Consider the following 13,136-nt stretch of genomic DNA (forward strand, 5'->3'; position numbering starts at 1 on the left):
ATCCTAGGATATCATCGTACCTTTCTTTATTAATATCCTCAATATTTCTGAAGATATCTTCATAAATATTCTCGTTTGATATTAATTATCTCTCTGCGTTATCCGTATTATATCATAAAAGGAAACTGTTTTAGTTTCTATATTCTGCGAACCTTCGAATTCAAAATATGGATGTTTTTGAAGTAGTGTTGGAAACTGATGCATGAGTTAGTATAATATGATGACACATGATCAACGTGATTATATTACAGTAAGTTATTCTGAGTTTCCAATGGGACATGATGATTCACAGATCATAACGTCATCATGTGCCATGTTACACGACTCTTATATTCTATCTAATCTATAAACTTATCAAGAACATATTTCTTGATAGTCCTACCCGTTCTCTTGAATTCTGGTAATTTAACCAATCAAAATCATGCTATTACAATTTCTCTCATAGAACATTAGTCATGTTCCTTTGAAACTTCAGACCTACGAATTCTGGATCATTATTCGCTTGACTTAAAGTCGAGAAGAGAAAACAAAAGTTTGAATTGAGAAAAGAAGAATAGAAGATGTGAGCTGTGAAAAATAAGGAAACGAAAGGAGTGGATTTATAGTGAAATATCCGACATAACAATCAAAACAGATGATCGCATTTAAAGCAGATCCTAATTTCTTTAATTACCGAAGAACCAAATCGTATTACGAGAATTTTCTTTGAAATCCCTTGAATTCCGGAATTCAACCATGACTAGTCAAAAGTTATGATGAAACTTGTCATTCTCATTTCACTATTTAGTGATAGCTTCATTCGTACTCTTCGAGTAATCATATTGTCTTATTCATATTACTCAATAAAGATAAAACTCTATTTATCAACTCATATTCGTCATGAAAACATTTTTATTGTTAGCCATGACCACCTCACTCAAATTTCGGGACGAAATTTCTTTAACGGGTAGGTACTGTGATGACCCGGGAATTTCCGACCAAATTTAAACTTTAATCTTTATATATTTCCGACATGATAAGCAAAGTCTGTAAAGTTGAGTCTAGAAAATTTTGAAATGATGTTCATATATTCATTTGACCTTCGACAGTTCTCGATAATTCACGAATAATTAATTGTAAATAGACATGTGTATATGTATATATAAATAATAATTTGAAATATAAATTTGAAGTATTATATGTTGTTGTTATTAAAAATTAATAAAATAAAAATAATATATTATAATAATTATTATTTAAAATATATCTCTATATATAAATAAAGTATATTAAAAATAAATATTAAATGCTTATAATACTCGTTTGATATTCTGATTGATATTAAGCAAGTTAAATTCGAACTTGTGTAATTTTAAAATAAAAGGTAATCTGAAAATGAGTTATATAAGTTATAGGCTTATTAAAAGTATATTTAGGATCTAATTAGTTAATTTTAACACTTTTTATATTTATCCATAAATGAGAGGTACAGTTGATGTAATTTTTATTTATAAATTCATGATCAAATTTTATACCATAATGAAAAAAAAAAATCAAACTATTTAATTTAAAAAAAATATGGGATTCTTTCCGAAGACATTTTTATCTGCCACTGACTAAAAATGGATCACAACATGATACTCTTAATACTCTGTACATGAGTGTCGGTAATTAAAATAAAAAAAATAAAAATAAAAATAAAAATAAAATAAATAAATAATTAAATAAATGCAAGGCTGTCTATCCTACTGTAAGGCATGTGAGTATTATTGTGTTTTAGTTAACATTACAATTATTAAAATAGTATATATAACTCTCTTTATATATGTCACACATTGAAACCGATACCACCTTGAGCCATTTTGAACGCCACCCTCAACTCTTCACCGGTCACACCATAGCCACCGGCCACCTCACCAGAACACTTCCATCACCACCGTGAGTATCACCATGGCAACACCACCACACAGCATCCTTCTCCACACTCCGCAATCACAATCCACCATATCTCTCTCTCTCCTACTATAATTAGAAAATCGTCACTCTCACCATCAAGGACACCACCACCACCATCACCATGATTATTACTGAAATGTCCCGTTCTTATTGATTAAAAACGTTCCATATTAATTGATTTCGTTGCGAGGTTTTGACCTCTATATGAGACGTTTTTCAAAGACTGCATTCATTTTTAAAACAAACCATAACCTTTATTTCATAAATAAAGGTTTAAAAAGCTTTACGTAGATTATCAAATAATGATAATCTAAAATATCCTGTTTACACACGACCATAACATAATGGTTTACAATACAAATATGTTACATCGAAATCAGTTTCTTGAATGCAGTTTTTACACAATATCATACAAACATGGACTCCAAATCTTGTCCTTATTTTAGTATGCAATAGCGGAAGCTCTTAGTATTCACCTGAGAATAAACATGCTTTAAACGTCAACAAAAATGTTGGTGAGTTATAGGTTTAACCTATATGTATCAAATCGTAACAATAGACCACAAGATTTCATATTTCAATACACATCCCATACATAGAGATAAAAATCATTCATATGGTGAACACCTGGTAACCGACATTAACAAGATGCATATATATAAGAATATCCCCATCATTCCGGGACACCCTTCGGATATGATATAAATTTCGAAGTACTAAAGCATCCGGTACTTTGGATGGGGTTTGTTAGGCCCAATAGATCTATCTTTAGGATTCGCGTCAATTAGGGTGTCTGTTCCCTAATTCTTAGATTACCAGACTTAATAAAAAGGGGCATATTCAATTTCGATAATTCAACCATAGAATGTAGTTTCACGTACTTGTGTCTATTTTGTAAATCATTTATAAAACCTGCATGTATTCTCATCCCAAAAATATTATATTTTAAAAGTGGGACTATAACTCACTTTCACAGATTTTTACTTCGTCGGGAAGTAAGACTTGGCCACTGGTTGATTCACCAACCTATAACAATATATACATATATATCAAAGTATGTTTAAAATATATTTACAACACTTTTAATATATTTTGATGTTTTAAGTTTATTAAGTCAGCTGTCCTCGTTAGTAACCTACAACTAGTTGTCTACAGTTAGATGTATAGAAATAAATCGATAAATATTATCTTGAATCAATCCACGACCCAGTGTATACGTATCTCAGTATTGATCACAACTCAAACTATATATATTTTGAAATCAACCTCAACCCTATATAGCTAACTCCAACATTCACATATAGAGTGTCTATGGTTGTTCTGAAATATATATAGATGTGTCAACATGATAGGTCGAAACAATGTATACGTGTCTATGTTATCTCAAGATTACATAATATACAATACAAGTTGATTAAGTTATGGTTGGAATAGATTTGTTACCAATTTTCACGTAGCTAAAATGAGAAAAATTATCCAATCTTGTTTTACCCATAACTTCTTCATTTTAAATCCGTTATGAGTGAATCAAATTGCTATGGTTTCATATTGAACTCTATTTTATGAATCTAAACAGAAAAAGTATAGGTTTATAGTCGGAAAAATAAGTTACAAGTCATTTTTGTAAAGGTAGTCATTTCAGTCGAAAGAACGACGTCTAGATGACCATTTTAGAAAACATACTTCCACTTTGAGTTTAACCATAATTTTTGGATATAGTTTCATGTTCATAATAAAAATCATTTTCTCAGAATAACAACTTTTAAATCAAAGTTTATCATAGATTTTAATTAACTAACCCAAAACAGCCCGCGGTGTTACTACGACGGCGTAAATCCGGTTTTACGGTGTTTTTCGTGTTTCCAGGTTTTAAATCATTAAGTTAGCATATCATATAGATATAGAACATGTGTGTAGTTAATTTTAAAAGTCAAGTTAGAAGGATTAACTTTTGTTTGCGAACAAGTTTAGAATTAACTAAACTATGTTCTAGTGATTTCGAGTTTAAACCTTCGAATAAGATAGTTTTATATATATGAATCGAATGATGTTATGAACATCATTACTACCTCAAGTTTAGTAGGTAAACCTACTAGAAGTGACAAGAAATGATCTAGCTTCAAAGGATCTTGGATGGCTTGAAAGTTCTTGAAGTAGGATCATGACACAAAAACAAGTTCAAGTAAGATTTTTACTCGAATTAAGATAGTTTATAGTTATAGAAATTGAATCAAAGTTTGAATATGAATATTACCTTGAATAAGAAAGATAACCTACTGTATATAACAAAGGTTTCTTGATCTTAGATGATTACTTGGAATGGATTAGAAAGCTTGGAAGTAAATTAGTAAACTTGAAGGGATTTTTGAAGTGTTCTTGAAGTGTTCTTCCTATGATGATTATAGCTTGATTCTTGAAGTGATTTTTGATGAAGATGATGATTAACTACTGGAAAAATACGTTCATAATAGTGTGTGTGTGTTGAGAGAGAATTAGAAAGAGAATTGGAAGTGAAATGGAGTGAATGATGAGTGGTAATTGGTGAGTGGTGAGTGGGGTTAAAAGGAGTTCTAGTTAGTTGACTAGCTCATGGTAGAAGTTAAAATTGATTAGTCATACATGACATAATCAAGATTGGAATCCCATGCTAGTTCCTATTGGTATATACTCATAGTAAGTACGTTTTGAAGCTGTATATAATACGGGTAAGAATACGACTAGAATTCTTGATGAAAGAAAAGAATGGAAAAGTAACTGTAACCATTTTCATTAAGTATGAGTGTTTAGATATATGTCTTGAAGTCTTCCAAAAGTATTTTAATACATCTAAATACACTACATGTATATACATTTTAACTGAGTCGTTAAGTCATCGTTAGTCGTTACATGTAAGTATTGTTTTGAAACCTTTAAGTTAACGATCTCAATTAATGTTGTTAACCCATTGTTTATTATATCTAATGAGATGTTAAATTATTATATTATCATGATATTATGATATATTAATATATCTTAATATGATATATATACATTTAAATGTCGTTACAACGATAATCGTTACATATATGTCTCGTTTCGAAATCCTTAAGTTAGTAGTCTTGTTTATATGTATATAACTCATTGTTAATATACTTATGGAGATACTTACTTATCATAATCTCATGTTAACCATATGTATATCCATATATATATCGTCATGTCGTTTTTAAAAGTTTTAACGTTCGTGAATCGCCGGTCAACTTGGGTGGTCAATTGTCTATATGAAACATATTTCAATTAATCAAGTCTTAACAAGTTTGATTGCTTAACATGTTGGAAACATTTAATCATGTAAATATCAATCTCAATTAATATATATAAACATGGAAAAGTTCGGGTCACTACAGTACCTACCCGTTAAATAAATTTCGTCCCGAAATTTTAAGCTGTTGAAGGTGTTGACGAATCTCCTGGAAATAGATGCGGGTATTTCTTCTTCATCTGATTTTCACGCTCCCAGGTGAACTCGGGTCCTCTACGAGCATTCCATCGAACCTTAACAATTGGTATCTTGTTTTGCTTAAGTCTTTTAACCTCACGATCCATTATTTCGACGGGTTCTTCGATGAATTGGAGTTTTTCGTTGATTTGGATTTCATCTAACGGAATAGTGAGATCTTCTTTAGCAAAACATTTCTTCAAATTCGAGACGTGGAAAGTGTTATGTACATCCGCGAGTTGTTGAGGTAACTCAAGTCGGTAAGCTACTGGTCCGACACGATCAATAATCTTGAATGGTCCAATATATCTTGGATTTAATTTCCCTCGTTTACCAAATCGAACAATGCCTTTCCAAGGTGCAACTTTAAGCATGACCATCTCTCCAATTTCAAATTCTATATCTTTTCTTTTAATGTCAGCGTAGCTCTTTTGTCGACTTTGGGCGGTTTTCAACCGTTGTTGAATTTGGATGATCTTCTCGGTAGTTTCTTGTATAATCTCCGGACTCGTAATCTGTCTATCCCCCACTTCACTCCAACAAATCGGAGACCTGCACTTTCTACCATAAAGTGCTTCAAATGGTGCCATCTCAATGCTTGAATGGTAGCTGTTGTTGTAGGAAAATTTTGCTAATGGTAGATGTCGATCCCAACTGTTTCCGAAATCAATAACACATGCTCGTAGCATGTCTTCAAGCGTTTGTATCGTCCTTTCGCTCTGCCCATCAGTTTGTGGATGATAGGCAGTACTCATGTCTAGACGAGTTCCTAATGCTTGCTGTAATGTCTGCCAGAATCTTGAAATAAATCTGCCATCCCTCTCAGAGATAATAGAGATTGGTATTCCATGTCTGGAGATGACTTCCTTCAAATACAGTCGTGCTAACTTCTCCATCTTGTCATCTTCTCTTATTGGCAGGAAATGTGCTGATTTGGTGAGACGATCAACTATTACCCAAATAGTATCAAAACCACTTGCAGTCCTTGGCAATTTAGTGATGAAATCCATGGTAATGTTTTCCCATTTCCATTCCGGGATTTTGGGTTGTTGAAGTAGACCTGATGGTTTCTGATGCTCAGCTTTGACCTTAGAACACGTCAAACATTCTCCTACGTATTTAGCAACATCGACTTTCATACCCGGCCACCAAAAATATTTCCTGAGATCCTTGTACATCTTCCCCGTTCCAGGATGTATTGAGTATCTGGTTTTATGAGCTTCTCTAAGTACCATTTCTCTCATATCTCCAAATTTTGGTACCCAAATCCTTTCAGCCCTATACCGGGTTCCGTCTTCCCGAATATTAAGATGTTTCTCCGATCCTTTGGGTATTTCATCCTTTAAATTTTCCTCTTTTAAAACTCCTTGTTGCGCCTCCTTTATTTGAGTAGTAAGGTTATTATGAATCATTATATTCATAGATTTTACTCGAATGGGTTCTCTGTCCTTCCTGCTCAAGGCATCGGCTACCATATTTGCCTTCTCCGGGTGGTAACGAATCTCAAAGTCGTAATCATTCAATAATTAAATCCACCTATGCTGCCTCATATTCAGTTGTTTCTGATTAAATATGTGTTGAAGACTTTTGTGGTCGGTATATATAATACTTTTGACCCCATATAAGTAGTGCCTCCAAGTCTTTAATGCAAAAACAACCGCGCCTAATTCCAAATCATGCGTCGTATAATTTTGTTCGTGAATCTTCAATTGTCTTGACGCATAAGCAATCACCTTCGTTCGTTGCATTAATACACAACCGAGACCTTGCTTTGATGCGTCACAATAAATCACAAAATCATCATTCCCTTCAGGCAATGACAATATAGGTGCCGTAGTTAGCTTTTTCTTCAATAACTGAAACGCATTCTCTTGTTCATCATTCCATTCAAATTTCTTCCCTTTATGCGTTAATGCAGTCAAGGGTTTTGCTATTCTGGAAAAGTCTTGGATGAACCTTCTGTAGTAACCAGCTAGTCCTAAAAACTGGCGTATGTGTTTCGGAGTTTTCGGGATTTCCCACTTTTCAACAGTTTCTATCTTTGCCGGATCCACCTTAATACCTTCTTTGTTCACTATGTGACCGAGGAATTGAACTTCTTCCAACCAAAATGCACACTTAGAAAACTTAGCGTACAATTCTTCCTTCCTCAATACTTCTAACACCTTTCTCAAATGTTCACCGTGTTCTTGGTCATTCTTTGAGTAAATAAGTATGTCATCAATGAAAACAATGACAAACTTGCTAAGGTATGGTCCACACACTCGGTTCATAAGGTCCATGAACACAGCTGGTGCATTAGTTAAACCAAACGGCATGACCATAAACTCGTAATGACCGTAACGTGTTCTGAAAGCAGTCTTTAGAATATCATCTTCTTTCACCCGCATTTGATGATACCCGGAACGTAAGTCAATCTTTGAATAAACAGACGAGCCTTGTAGTTGATCAAATAAGTCGTCGATTCTCGGTAGTGGGTAGCGGTTCTTGATGGTAAGTTTGTTCAACTCTCGGTAGTCGATACATAACCTGAATGTACCATCTTTCTTCTTGACAAACAAAACAGGAGCTCCCCACGGTGATGTGCTTGGTCGAATGAAACCACGCTCTAAAAGTTCTTGTAATTGGCTTTGCAGTTCTTTCATCTCGCTGGGTGCGAGTCTGTAAGGAGCACGAGCTATTGGTGCAGCTCCTGGTACAAGATCTATTTGAAATTCAACGGATCGCTGTGGGGGTAATCCCGGTAATTCTTTCGGAAATACATCGGGAAATTCTTTTGCAATGGGAACAACATTGATGCTCTTTTCTTCAGTTTGTACTTTCTCGACGTGTGCTAGAACAGCATAGCAACCTTTTCTTATTAGTTTTTGTGCCTTCAAATTACTAATAATATGTAGCTTCGTGTTGCCCTTTTCTCCGTACACCATTAAGGGTTTTCCTTTTTCTCGTATAATGCGAATTGCATTTTTGTAACAAACGATCTCTGCTTTCACTTCTTTCAACCAGTCCATACCGATTATCACATCAAAACTCCCTAACTCTACTGGTATCAAATCAATCTTAAATGTTTCGCTAACCAGTTTAATTTCTCGATTCCGACATATATTATCTGCTGAAATTAATTTACCATTTGCTAATTCGAGTAAAAATTTACTATCCAAAGGCGTCAATGGACAATTTAATTTAGCACAAAAATCTCTACTCATATAGCTTCTATCCGCACCCGAATCAAATAAAACGTAAGCAGATTTATTGTCAATAAGAAACGTACCGGTAACAAGCTCCGGGTCTTCCTGTGCCTCTGCCGCATTAATATTGAAAACTCTTCCGCGGCCTTGTCCATTCGTGTTCTCCTGGTTCGGGCAATTTCTAATAATGTGGCCCGGTTTTCCACATTTATAACAAACTACATTGGCATAACTTGCTCCGACACTACTTGCTCCGCAATTACTCGTTCCGACACCATTTGTTCCTTTCGTTCTATTAACCCCTGGTCCGTAGACCTCACACTTCACCACGCTATGACCATTTCTTTTACACTTGTTGCAAAATTTGGTGCAGAACCCCGAGTGATACTTTTCACACCTTTGGCATAGCTGCTTCTGATTGTTGTTGTTGTTGCGGTTATTATTTTTGTTGGGATGATTGTTGTAGTTGCTTTTGTTGTTGTTGTTGTTGTTGGGCCGTTTGTTGTAGTTGCGATTGATGTTGCGATTGTTGGGATAATTGTTGCGATTATTGTTGTAATTGCTGTTGTTGTTGTATTGGTGATTCTTATCACCGTTTTCCTCCCACTTTCTTTTGACTTGCTTCACATTGGCCTCTTCAGCAGTCTGTTCTTTAATTCTTTCTTCAATCTGGTTCACTAGTTTGTGAGCCATTCTACATGCCTGTTGTATGGAGGCGGGCTCGTGTGAACTTATATCTTCTTGGATTCTTTCCGGTAATCCTTTCACAAACGCGTCGATCTTCTCTTCCTCATCTTCGAATGCTCCCGAACACAATAGGCATAATTCTGTGAATCGTCTTTCGTACGTGGTAATATCAAATCCTTGGGTTCGTAACCCTCTAAGTTCTGTCTTGAGCTTATTGACCTCGGTTCTAGGACGGTACTTCTCGTTCATCAAGTGCTTGAATGCTGACCACGGTAGTGAAACGCATCATCTTGTCCCACTTGCTCTAGATAGGTATTCCACCATGTTAACGCAGAACCTGTGAAGGTATGCATAGCGTACTTCAATTTGTCCTCTTCAGTACACTTACTTATGGCAAACACCGATTCGACCTTCTCGGTCCACCGTTTCAATCCGATCGGTCCTTCGGTTCCATCAATTTCCAAAGGTTTGCAGGCAGTGAATTCTTTGTAGGTGCATCCTACACGATTTCCTGTACTGCCAGATCCAAGGTTATTGTTGGTATGTAGCGCAGCCTGTACTGCGGCTATGTTTGAAGCTAGAAAAGTACGGAATTCCTCTTCATTCATATTCACGGTGTGTCGAGTAGTCGGTGCCATTTCCTTCAAAATAGTCAAATGGAACAAGTTAATCATACAGAATATTAAGAGTAGTTAATAGTATTTCGTAGCATAATATGAACTCATTTATAAAAGCTTTTTCTTCATATTAGCGTTTTATAAGTTTAAATTCAGGTAGTACCTACCCGTTAAGTTCATACTTAGTAGCTAATATACAATTCAACTACTACAATTCTATATGAAAAACTGATTGTAATAATATTTCGCGTTCAAACTTTTATACAATATTTTACAAACTTACAATACCGCTTATTTTACATAAAGCATGATATATAGCACATAATAACTTTGATACAAGATAGTTGTGAAGATAATTCTAGCTAGTACACAAGTCGTTCAGCAAAGGCAATAAAGACACGTAATTCATACGTCCAGAAACAAGTCATGCATTCTGGTTTTACTAGGACTACTTCCCATCCTTGGTCTTGTGGAACATAACCGTTATGGTCGTTGATAAGACAACGTGTTGTAACGTCGTCAAAGGGACGAGGGTTACGTAATGACCAACAGTCTCGTAATAACCTAAAAACCTCATTTCTTACCCCAATTACCGACTCCGTCACTTGTGGGAACGTTTTGTTTAATAGTTGTAGCCCGATGTTCTTGTTCTCACTTTGGTGAGAAGCGAACATTACTAACCCGTAAGCATAACATGCTTCTTTATGTTGCATGTTAGCCGCTTTTTCTAAATCACGAAGTCCTATATTCGGATATACTGAGTCAAAATAATTTCTTAACCCGTTGCGTAAAATAGCATTTGGGTTCCCCGCAATATATGCGTCAAAGTAAACACATCGTAACTTATGGATTTCCCAATGTGATATCCCCCATCTTTCGAACGAAAGCCTTTTATAAACCAAGGCATTCTTGGAACGTTCTTCGAATGTCTTACAAACTGATCTCGCCTTAAATAGTTGTGCCGAGGAATTCTGACCGACTCTAGACAAGATTTCATCAATCATGTCTCCGGGTAGGTCTCTTAAAATATTGGGTTGTCTATCCATTTTGTGTTTTTATACTGTAAAATAGACAAGAGTTAGATTCATAAAAAAATACTTATTAATACAAGCAATTTTTACATATATCATAAAGCATAAGCACACTATATTACATATATTACACCACACGAATACAACTATCTTATTCCGACTCGCTCGTTTCTTCTTATTCGGTTTTGGTTCGTTTTGCCAAGTTTCTAGGGATATATGATGTTCCCCTAATACGAGCCGTCGTTGTCCACAATGGTTTAGAAAAACCTGGTGGTTTAGAGGTTCCCGGGTCATTGTTACAACTTAAGGACTTCGGGGGTTGACGATACATATAAAGTTCATCGGGGTTGGAATTAGATTTCTCTATTTTTATGCCCTTTCCCTTATTATTTTCTTTTGCCTTTTTAAATTCAGTTGGGGTAATTTCTATAACATCATCGGAATTCTCGTCGGAATCCGATTCATCGGAGAATTGGTAATCCTCCCAATATTTTGCTTCCTTGGCGGAAACACCATTGACCATAATTAACTTTGGTCGGTTGGTTGAGGATTCTCTTTTACTTAACCGTTTTATTATTTCCCCCACCGGTTCTATTTCTTCTTCCAGTTCCGATTCTTCTTCCGGTTCCGATTCTTCTTCCGGTTCCGACTCTTCTTCCGGTTCCTCTTCGGGAACTTATGAATCAGTCCACGAATCATTCCAATTTACATTTGACTCTTCATTATTATTAGGTGAGTCAATGGGACTTGTTCTAGAGGTAGACATCTATCACATAATATCAAACACGTTAAGAGATTAATATATCACATAATATTCATATGTTAAAAATATATAGTTTCCAACAAAAATGTTAAGCAATCATTTTTAAAGAAAACACGGTCGAAGTCCAGACTCACTAATGCATCCTAACAAACTCGATAAGACACACTAATGCAAATTTTCTGGTTCTCTAAGACCAACGCTCGGATACCAACTGAAATGTCCCGTTCTTATTGATTAAAAACGTTCCATATTAATTGATTTCGTTGCGAGGTTTTGACCTCTATATGAGACGTTTTTCAAAGACTGCATTCATTTTTAAAACAAACCATAACCTTTATTTCATAAATAAAGGTTTAAAAAGCTTTACGTAGATTATCAAATAATGATAATCTAAAATATCCTGTTTACACACGACCATAACATAATGGTTTACAATACAAATATGTTACATCGAAATCAGTTTCTTGAATGCAGTTTTTACACAATATCATACAAACATGGACTCCAAATCTTGTCCTTATTTTAGTATGCAATAGCGGAAGCTCTTAGTATTCACCTGAGAATAAACATGCTTTAAACGTCAACAAAAATGTTGGTGAGTTATAGGTTTAACCTATATGTATCAAATCGTAACAATAGACCACAAGATTTCATATTTCAATACACATCCCATACATAGAGATAAAAATCATTCATATGGTGAACACCTGGTAACCGACATTAACAAGATGCATATATATAAGAATATCCCCATCATTCCGGGACACCCTTCGGATATGATATAAATTTCGAAGTACTAAAGCATCCGGTACTTTGGATGGGGTTTGTTAGGCCCAATAGATCTATCTTTAGGATTCGCGTCAATTAGGGTGTCTGTTCCCTAATTCTTAGATTACCAGACTTAATAAAAAGGGGCATATTCAATTTCGATAATTCAACCATAGAATGTAGTTTCACGTACTTGTGTCTATTTTGTAAATCATTTATAAAACCTGCATGTATTCTCATCCCAAAAATATTAGATTTTAAAAGTGGGACTATAACTCACTTTCACAGATTTTTACTTCATCAGGAAGTAAGACTTGGCCACTGGTTGATTCACGAACCTATAACAATATATACATATATATCAAAGTATGTTTAAAATATATTTACAACACTTTTAATATATTTTGATGTTTTAAGTTTATTAAGTCAGCTGTCCTCGTTAGTAACCTACAACTAGTTGTCCATAGTTAGATGTACAGATATAAATCGATAAATATTATCTTGAATCAATCCACGACCCAGTGTATACGTATCTCAGTATTGATTACAACTCAAACTATATATATTTTGGAATCAACCTCAACCCTGTATAGCTAACTCCAACATTCACATATAGAGTGTCTATGGTTGTTCCGAAATATATATAGATGTGTCGACATGATAGGTCGA

Source organism: Rutidosis leptorrhynchoides, chromosome 3 (assembly GCF_046630445.1).
Source record: "Rutidosis leptorrhynchoides isolate AG116_Rl617_1_P2 chromosome 3, CSIRO_AGI_Rlap_v1, whole genome shotgun sequence".
NCBI classification, from domain to species: Eukaryota; Viridiplantae; Streptophyta; class Magnoliopsida; order Asterales; family Asteraceae; genus Rutidosis; species Rutidosis leptorrhynchoides.